Raw genomic sequence first — 7,526 nt, 5'->3', positions numbered from 1 at the left:
TCTTGCTCCGAGCTCTTAATATTCCTTTACCTACCTTCATTTTCTCTTTTTGCAGCTTCACGCTCTCCTTCCACTATCATTGCCTTCTGCACCAAAGCGGCATAGTTCTTGATTTCCAACAGTGCCACTTGACTCCGAATCCATGGCCTAAGTCCCTGTTGGAACCTTTTGGCCTTCTTCGCCTCCATATTCACATACTCAGGTACAAATCTAGATAACTCCAAAAATTTCACCTCATATTCAGCTACCGACATATCCTCTTGTCTAAGGTCCAAAAACTTCATCTCCGGCTGATCTCGCATATAACTTGGAAAGTACTTCTCCAGAAACATCTCGGTAAAATTTTCCCACGACTAATTTTTCCCTTCAAATAAAGCCTTAGAAGATTCCCACCGAAAACTTACCTCATATTTAAGATAATAACTCGCATACTGGGCTTTCTTTTCATCCTTAACTTCTACTAACTCAAACGCTTTCTCCATTTCTCTTAACCACGACTGAGCTTTTATCGGGTCGGGAAATCCTAAGAACTCTGGGGGATGAACGAATTGAAAGTGTTTGAAGTTTCCAACTTTAGGGGCTATGGGTTGTTGCAAAAGCTGAGCAAGTCGGCTCATCATGGTGGTATCTTGGTTCAGTTCTTGGTCTTGGATTTGAATTTCTTCTTCTTGGTGATCTGGTGAGTTGGCCATTTCTTACAAACCTGATTGAGCAATTATTTAGCAATACGATAGCATGGCATTGATATATGATAATAACATTTTACTACAAAATTACTTTTGCGGGTTTTAAGCTTTACCCAATTTTGCACATGTAATCCTATTAGTATATAATTTCTCTTATCAGTTGTATTTTCTCATGGCACAGGGTACGATTTTACAAAATTTTAAACACGGTTGTATGGAAACATGGTAAGAAAAACAATTATAAAGATTTCCAGGGTCCACAATAGGAAACAAGATATATGATTGATTCAACAAGCCATAGGTACATAGATAAAAGGTTTGATTTCATTAAGGTACAATAATATAGCAGGGTTAAATAGGGGAAAAACTGGAAAATCTCCCCCTATCTACCCCTAACATCTAACAACTACTACTACAAAGTTCTGAAGTACAATACATCAAATAAAAAAGGGATCCCGGCATCTGACCAAGTATCCCAAGCCTACTGGCACTGAAAGGAAACAACAACAACTACGGGCTCTACCAAATGTCCCGCCTGATCGAAACTATCATCTAATCATCCAGAATCTCTTTCAACACAACCAACATCCAACGAATGATCTTATGCGGCCTCAGCATCAGCATCACTAGTGGATGGTCCCTCATCCAATCACCTCCGGGTAACCTGCTCCACCATCTTAATCTGGACTCTCCACTGATCATCCATAACTGAAGCACTCTTCCTAGACTCTCGAGATAGCCTATCCACCAAAGCTCCCAACTCAGGAATGCGGGAGTAAACAAAATCTCGATCATGGGCTAACTTGCCACCAACACTAACAGGCACAATCTTAGGCATCTCAGACTCTGGCTCAGGGGCTGGGGTCTCTGACTCTGGCCTCAAGGGTGATATCTGTATAGGAATCTCACTACTCACAGATGGATCCTCCTCTGGATCTGAACTAACATACACAGGCTCCTCTGAAGAGGGTGTAATGGGTCCACTAACATATTTCTATAAGCATTTTGCCAAATTTACATAATCGATTCTGACTTGGAACCGAAAGTAACCCATTGTATCTTTACAAACTTTCCGACTAAGCGCTTGCTCATACATAACTTGTTCTACCTGCTCTGGCATCTGGAAGCCTACAACACGGTAGGGGCCACCAGGTACGCTCTTACGAGCAGTGCGCCTAAGTCTGGTCATCCTCTTGCTTAACTGACATGGTTAGAACAAAGCATAATATATGAGTATAAACTTAGCAAGTACTAAATGACAGTTCTATGATGCAATAAACAATATCTTTTCATAATTACTTTTAGGGAATTCTACTGAAACTCTCTAGGTGGCAGATTTCGATCTTTGGGCTAGGGAAGGTTTATGAAGGGATAGTTGGGCTTTCAAGAATCAAGGTTCAAGATAAGTCGAAAGCTTGCATTCATCACAAATCATCAACAGGATCTCAAGGATCTTTCAAATGGAAAGCAAGAATCTATTCAACTCTGGGTATCAATTATATGATTGATAACAATATCAGGATAAGAATCAGGGTTCACAAGCTGTACGCTAAACAATATCACAATCAACTCATTTCAAATCATTATAAACCATTTCCTTTTCAAAAATCAATTTTTATATAGCAATGTTTTCAATATCTTTTATAAAGTGATAGGGAACCCTTGATTGGACTACTTTAACTTTTAATTAATAATAATACGGGTGATCAGCTCGTACCGACTTCCATCTGGTCGTTAAGGTACCTATGGCATAATTTCAGCCTTATACTGGACTAGCCCCTCTAGTCTCTTATATGACCGGACTAGTCCCACTAGTCTCTTACGTCTCAATCCAATCCATCAGGTATTCATTTGGAAAACCTTGTGTTAAAAATAAAGGTTTTACTAAATTCATTTTATCTTTACCAAGAATATGAAATCATTCTGACTCTTTCAAGTCGAAAATCATTCTTAAGATCAATTTTAGGGATTCAAAGAAATCAATAGAATCAAGACACTCAAATACCAACGTTATGGTCAAGATTAAATGACAATAAGGATGGTAAGTTAAGGAATCAAATCAGTCTTAGAAATCATTATGGAACAAGGTATATCAAAACAATACGCAAGGGTGTTCACAAAGGTTCTTATAAGGTTATCAAGAATTCAAAGTAACCAAGGAATCAAAAGAAAAGAAGGGTATGAATCAACAAGTTTATAGTAAGGGTTTAAACAATAATCAGATCAAGTCGTTTACAAGAACACTATCAGGGTATTTCAAGGTATCAATAACAGGTATGGTGCAAGAATCAATATCAGTGTTCAAGAATCAATAATAGGTTATCACATGATTATAAAAGATCAATACCATATCATGGCATCATCAATATCCTTTCAATACAAACATATACAAGTATGTAGAGTTACTTGCCTAAATTCGCTTTCCTGTTTCACAAGGGTTGAACTACTGCCACCTAGTACACCTTTCCCTTTCCTAGCCTGAATGCCCTCACGCTCCAAATCTACAATCCAAAAATCAAAACCCTAATTATATTCCCATTCGACGTTCCCGGAATGCTTAACAATTTCCCTTTATCGCAATACCCTAAGAGTACTTATACTTGATCATATACACAAAGTATGCTTATACCATAACTCGTATACTTTAACCAAATAGTCATCGAGTCACATATTGCGACGCAATTACGACACATAGCCTATAATCCTTATATCTAAACTCTATTATAATAAAAATTCTACAGTCTTATATCAAGACGACTCAATCCTTCCTTTTATATCATTTAATTTGAACCAAAATAAACAAATAAACCACATAACTTAGAAATCTCACATGCATTCACTTAGTCAAATCCTAGAGTAAAATTAACCTCTTTTACACCCTTAATCATTCGGCCCTTACAACTAAACATAATCAAATACACTCAAATATAATCAAACATCATCAAACACAAATAATCCTCATTTAATAACATGCAAGTACAAGAATCCCTTATACAATCAAGTCTCATCCTTTTTAATCCAAAAGCCAAATCATAATCACAATCAAAACCAAAATCAAATCCCTCTTTTAATTATCAAAAATTTGAACCTAAAATCAACACAAACACCATCCAAAACACCATCCCGCAAAAACCAACTTAATCTTTTTCCAATCATAAGACCCATTCGGGTTTTTCAAAAAAATACACATGCATAAACAAATTTTGATATGCAAGGCTTTAAATTACTATTTCAACTCACTTTGACCTTTAACCTAACCATTCAACTCATTTTCTTTACAAATCAAACTAAATTCACTTGATTATACTAAAACCTTACATGCATGCCATGAAATTTCCATGAAAACAAAGATTTATATTCAATATCAAGTTTAACACTAAAACAAATAAGCAACTCATCATTCAAAATAAAAAAATCCCTTTTTAACATCAAAATTCGAACTACCATTAAACAAAACCAAAGAAAATATCACATGCATTCATCATTTTAGATCTTTAAACCACATCTCAAACTAATTTCTAAAAACAAACAACAACAAATGATTTACATCAAAATTCAACTTAATCTCTTCAAAAATCAAGAACATTTCGAGTTTTAAAAGAAACATCACATGCAATACTTAAAATGACTTCTTTTGAATAGGTAGAGCTCAGCACGCATCATAGCTCACCACCTGTTCACCGGAGTTCATCACCGGTGGCGGTGGCTTCACGGTGGTGCCCCCATTCGGGGGTTTCCATCCACAAAAACCTCCGATTTTACTATCGAACAACAACAAGTATCACATGCATTAATCATTCATCACAAATCAATAAAATCTAAGTCAAAACTTGCAAGAAAACTTCGAACCAAGGTTCTCGACTCAATATCACACCCGAACATACACACACACGCATGCAAACACCTACACACACATGCACAAGATTTAAATCCTATATATAGATTAAGAATGAAGTTTTATGGAAGAAACCATAGAAATTTAGTGAGAAAGAGAGGTGTACCGAGAGGAAAAGAGAGAGAGACTTCGAGAGTGAGTGAGGGAGAAAGAAGAGAGATATGAGAGAAAGTGAGAGAAGAAAGAGAGTAGAGCCGGGTGAAAGAAAAAGAAAGAGGAGGGGAGGGAGTATATATATTGATTTGGTGAGGATAAGATAGTCCTTTCACCATTCTTTTTTATTTCCTTTTTCTCTTTTCCTTTTATTCTCACTTTAAAAATGAATTTAAATAATGAATAACTCTCTCAGAAAAGCAAAGAATAATAATTTTAGAATAAAGATCTCAAAATTATCTTTTCATCCATATTTTTTAAAATAATTTTTGAGCGTGTGGTTGATTTATTATGAGTTTTACAAGATTGCGCTCAAAATAGAATAATAACTCGATAAAATCATTTTAAAATACACCGATCACGAAATAAATCCATTTATCATTTTTATAAAGTCTCTAGGACTATTTTGAAGATAAAAAAACAACTTTCACATCTTGAACATACCCGGATAATTTTATAAAAACATTTAAAGGTTCAATAAACCTTAATTTAAATCAAATAAATCCCTTTAGGTCATTTAAAAATCAACAGAGCACATAATCAAGCATATTTTCAAGCAATGGCACGTATTCACATTTCACGACTCGTACTCGATCACAAAATTTTCCTTTTTATTATTATTATTCCCCTTTTTGCGTAACGGGTCGCGTTCTGCTTGACGGCCCGACGCTGAGCGTTTCAATTATGCTTCACAATAAGTCTTTTATACCAACTGACACATCACTAAAATATAATACTTACTTAAACATTTCCATTCACAAATCAACACATAGTTCACATTTAAATATTTTTAATCTCTTTTAAAACGGGTCCTTTTCTCCCGAACGGCCCGACAACACAGCTTATCCCCTAAGCTGACTCATCAAACTGGAACGCGTCATTTACGGTCCCAGATACTATTATACAATAAAGACAATTAACCAACAAAATCATTTAACTCTTTATTTAATCACATAATTTATAACTACACCACAAAATTATACTTTATTCACTTAATTACGTCGCGAAATTCCCAGTCGCTACAATTAACATTTCTAAAGAAAAGAGTTTTGCCAACAGTACCTTTTGTGAAATGATTTTTTAAAAGGAACTTTGACAAAGTATCATACCAGGCTATAGGTGCTTGCTTCAATCCATAAAGTGCTTTCAAAAGATAGTAGACATAATCTGGAAAATTGGGGTCTTCAAAACCTGGAGGCTGACTGATATAGACTTCCTCCTCCAAATCTCCATTCAGAACTGCACTTTTGACATCCATTTGATAGACTCTAAAATTGGCATGGGCTGCAAAGGCTAGAAAAATTCTGATGGCTTCAAGTCTTGTAACAGGAGTAAAAGTCTCATCAAAATTTATTCCTTCTTGTTGGCAATAGCCCTTAGCAACCAACCTAGCTTTATTCCTTATGACTGCCATTTTTACCCATCTTATTTCTGAATACCCATTTGGTGTCAATAGAATTCTTGCCTTTATGTTTGGGTATCATCTTCCATACTTTATTCCTTTCAAATTGGTTTAGCTCTTCCTGCATAGCTAAAACCCAATCAGGATCCAATAAAGCTTCTTCTACCATCTTTGGTTCTTCCTGAGACAGAAAGCTACTGAATAGACATTCATCTTGAGTTGTCTTTCTCATTTTCACTCTTGAAGATGCATAACCAATGATCAATTCAAATGGGTGATCTCTAGTCCATTTCCTTTATTGTGGTAGATTAGATCTAGATGAAGAGGCCTTAATTGTCTTGATATGTGACTGAGCTTTGATTTGAAGAAACTTCCCCTAAGTTTATGGATCTTTGATTTGAGGTTGAAGTTCTTTCATTTTGTGATCTAGAATGACTTTCAGCTCCTATTAAGGGTTCAATAGATAATGAATTTTATCTTTCAACGGATGATACAGTTTGTCTGTCAACGAATGATGCAATATATCTTTCGAAGGATGCAAAAATTTGTGCTTCATTTATTGATCTTTATGCATATTCCTTAGAAATTATTTCTTGACCACTTTCATCATCACTGTCATCACCATTCATCTCAACATTGTCAAATTTGAGGCTTTTATGGAAACCTTCATCTTGTAGTCCTTCAATCTTCTTATCATCAAACACAACGTGTACAGATTCCATAACAATATTGGTTCTTAGATTGTAGACTCTGTATGATTTTCCAACTGCATATCCAACAAAGATACCTTCATCTGCTTTGGCATCAAACTTTCCGTGTTGCTCAGTTTGAATCCTCAGAATATAGTATTTGCAGCCAAAGACATGAAGAAAGTTTAGTGTTGGCTTCCTGTTCTTGAACAATTGATAGGGAGTCATGCATTTTACTTGATTGACCAAAGAAATATTTTGTGTGTAGCATGCAGTACTGACAGCTAAAGCCCAGAAATATATTGGTAACTTTGATTCCACTGACATGGTTCTTGCAGCTTCAATTAAGGATCTGTTCTTTCTTTCCACTACTTCATTTTGTTATTGAGTCCTTACTGCTGAAAACTCATGCATGATTCCATTTTCTTTACAGAACGACCTCATTGCAGAGTTCTTGAACTCAGTTCCATTATCACTCCTGATTCTTCTAACCTTGAGATCAAGATGGTTGTTGACTTGCCTTATGTGATTGATAATAATTTCACTAGCTTCATCTTTAGATTTAAGAAAATATGTCCAAGGAAACTTTAAGAAGTCATCCACAATCACCAGGAAATATCTCTTCTTTGAAATTGACAACACATTGACTGGTCCAAATAAATCCATGTCCAACAACTGTAGTGGTTCTTCAATTGTTGATT

Source organism: Apium graveolens, chromosome 2, assembly GCF_009905375.1.
Source record: "Apium graveolens cultivar Ventura chromosome 2, ASM990537v1, whole genome shotgun sequence".
Taxonomy (NCBI): Eukaryota; Viridiplantae; Streptophyta; class Magnoliopsida; order Apiales; family Apiaceae; genus Apium; species Apium graveolens.
Note: the sequence above shows the minus strand (reverse complement) of the source record.